This window comes from Tupaia chinensis, unplaced genomic scaffold (genome assembly GCF_000334495.1).
Source record: "Tupaia chinensis unplaced genomic scaffold, TupChi_1.0 Scaffold148611_1, whole genome shotgun sequence".
NCBI classification, from domain to species: domain Eukaryota; kingdom Metazoa; phylum Chordata; class Mammalia; order Scandentia; family Tupaiidae; genus Tupaia; species Tupaia belangeri.
In genome coordinates this window covers 742-4,063 of record NW_006208460.1, presented here as the reverse complement: position 1 = coordinate 4,063, position 3,322 = coordinate 742, and the positions used below count along the sequence as shown (strand labels likewise).

The 3,322-nt window shown below is 42.1% G+C and overlaps 1 pseudogene; it reads right to left on the bottom strand.

The window, feature by feature from the left end:
- Positions 1-3,307, bottom strand: part of LOC102491627 (leucine-rich repeat-containing protein 49 pseudogene) — an 8,729-nt pseudogene extending 5,422 nt beyond the window's left edge.
- Between the last annotated feature and the right edge of the window lie 15 nt (positions 3,308-3,322).

The following is a 3,322-nucleotide window of genomic DNA, read 5'->3' as shown; positions in this document are numbered from 1 at the left end:
CCAGGATCAGCTAGATTCCCTCGCAGAGGTGGTTCTACAAAATCGCAGGGGTTTGGACCTCTTACTTGTAGAGCAGGGAGGTCTTTGTCTTGCTTTACAGGAACGATGCTGCTTTTTCGCCAACAAGTCTGGCATTGTCTGCGATAAGATCCATGACCTCCAAGAAGCCCTTAGGAACCGCAGATGACAACTGGCTGACAACCCTCTTCTAACTGTCTGGAATGGACTCTTGCCCTTTTTGTTCCCTATAATTGGACCAATTCTCGGGCTACTAATTGTCTGCTCCCTGGGTCCGGTCATTTTCCAAAGACTGAAAATGTTTATCAGCCAACAAGTTACCTCCCTCCTTTCTCAGCCTATTCAGGTCCATTACGCTAGACTGGACATGCATGATATCGATCAACATCATAATCTGACCTGAGGCGCTGAGCTGGTTAGCCAATGATGGGTAAGAGAGTCTAGCCGACCTTTTGCCACTTCCTCCACCTAAGACAGGATACCCATCTTGCTGTGGGTGGTTCCCATGATGGGTAACCGAGGACATTCTGCTAATAAGACTCCAACCTAAGACAGGCACAGCTCTCCCTGGTTCCCAATCTATAAAACAGAAAAGGGGGACATGTGGGGAGCCACATGCACCAAAATGGCTGACATGACCTTCATACAAGGACCTTCAAGTATCCTTGTCCCAGGAGTAGACAATTCATGCTGAGACTTCCTCATTCAGGCAGGTCCTCAGTCAGGTCTGCGACAATCCCTGCCCCTTCTTCCTACCTTGTGTATATAAGAATGTTCTCTGGCCCTCAATAAATGAGCGACTACATACCATCTTGAGCTGTGACACTGTGTCGCTCTCGTGTTGTGGACGCTGCGCTGGTTCCAGACCTCCACTCTCTCACTCAGGCACCCTGCCTGATTGTCCCGTGGGTCGGGATACGGAGGGATCTCAGAGTAGAAAGCCCACTAATTTCTTCAATCTGGTTATCGTATAAATCCAAGAATATTAACCTCTGTCTGTTAGAAATATTTTGGATTCGCATTATAAAATTGTGTTGGAAGTTCAACAAACGAAGGTGTTCTTCCCCGTTGATGATAGGACAGACAGTCAGCTTTTGTCTTTCTAGAGTCAACCTGTCTGAGTAAAGAACTTTCTCTTCAGAAGAGCAGTGGAGAATAGGGAAGAACAGCATTGACGAGCTCACCAGGTTAATGTGATCGCCAGATACATTGAGGTCAGCACTATGACAACCCTGCCAGGTTCTGGACTTTGAAGGTGTCAGAATGGAAGAATCTCCAAATACTGATAAAGAGCTCATGGCAGTTTTCATTTCCAGCCCACACAGTTCTGTCACGTTTGTTGTGGATGAGAGGCATGATGATTTATTACGAGGCGAAGGGCTTATTATTCTTCCATCTCCTTCAAAATATCAAAAAGTTTATCACAACGCTACACAATACATGGTTTTATTCTAGGAAATGCACAGAACGTAATTTTGGAAAGCAGATGTAAACCTCGTATCACTTTTTCTTTGAATTTTCAGCTACTATTAGCAGAGGAAAATGTAACGGTAACAAAGAGGATGTCAATAAATCTACGCTTGCAGTTAGGGCCCGCAGGGTACATGGCATCTCTGTGAGATTTATAGGCTGTTGGTTAGGCAGTGTCCTCGCCACTTAGTAGCTTTAGTGGACAAACATACATGAAATTAGTAAACCAAGTAGAACAACACACACAAAATAGAGTAAAAATAATACCGACCTATAATTTGCACGTGTGTCTAGTTATTTATAACTTAGTGAGGATGGTTACAGGTGGGTTTTAGGAGGGCAGATATTAAGATATATTATAAAGAACTGAAAGAATGAAAAATAGTCAAGAAGAAATTATGAGAAATTCCAGAAATGATGTAAGACTTGAGTAATAAGTAAGGTGACAGTTTAAATACCAGAGGAAATATACTATCCTTTCCCTTATAAGGAGAAAAATCTACTGAAAGAAACAACTGAGGGACCAGCAGTTGGCACAATGGCTAAGTCTCTGGACTCCCATGTAGTCGACTGTGGTTTGAGGCCCTGACCCAGTGGCTTAAACTCAACGACAGCACATGTGTGTGCGTGCCCAAGATCCCGAGAGGAGAATGGAGGAGAAGGGATTGTGGTGTGGCCATGCCCCTTGCGGGGGTGACTTCTTGCTTTCTGTCTTTCTGTCTCTCACTGTTTCTCTGGCGAGTGCACGCGCCCTATAGCAGAAACCTCCCCCTCCTCCAAAAAAAGGCAACTGAAGCTGAAGTGCTTGAAGGGAGCAATAAGCAATAAAATAATAAAATAGAACCTGAGGTTACATATAATTCTGCTCACCTTATTAGAGTAAATCTCCAATAAGGTGAAAGAATGAAAAACAAAGCTAAGAAGTTAAAATACTCTTTAAGAGGTTATGAGACTATCTAATGACAATTTAAAATCAATGTCTAATACAATTAAAAAATTGTGATGCAATGATATTTGCTAATTTCTTCAGGTCTGCAACACATAAACCAAAGTATCTCACATCTAGCTTCTTGAACAAAAGAGTCAATGCTCACATCCCACGTTCTAAGTATCATAAAATATCAAAACAATTGATAACCATGTTCTAGAGAATAAGCATTCAAAATTGACATGTTCACCGATAAACTGATCTTATAATAGGACCACCTGCTAGCAGGACACCCAAGCAATCATGACTCAGCAAACTAATTCGGATCAAAAGTCGCACAGTTAATAAAACAAAATCAAGGGGCAGCTCTAACATATCTGCTGTCCAGTCATTGCTGGCCTGGGCATTACGGCATATGGTCTCCCTACAATTTTCCACATATTTTGGTTTCCAAAGTAAGTAATCCCCTCCAGAGAGTGCAGCACGGGCCAATGTTCGCCAATCTATTGGTCTAAGCCTATTTTCTGCCACCGAGTCAACTATGGCTAAAGTATATGGAGCTGTAGCTCCATATTGAGCAACTGCTGTTTTAATTTCTTTTATAATATTAAAATCAAAAGCACGTAGGTGGCGCCATGCTTGTTCTTGTGGATCTGTGGTTTCTGTTACCGGGAAGGCTTCCCGCCCCTCAAAATCTATCAATGATTGTAGTTTTTGAACTGGTTTAAGTTTTGTACCATGAGTAAAAGTGGGCTGGTGGTGATTCCACAAGGAATCTGCACTTTTAGATTTACCCACTTTTAGTTTTTCTAATTGTGATATTAATTCTTGATGTTCTTTTTCTAACTGAATTTGTTCTTTAAGTTGTTCTATCTTAGTCTGAACTGTTGCCTTAGGTTCAATAAC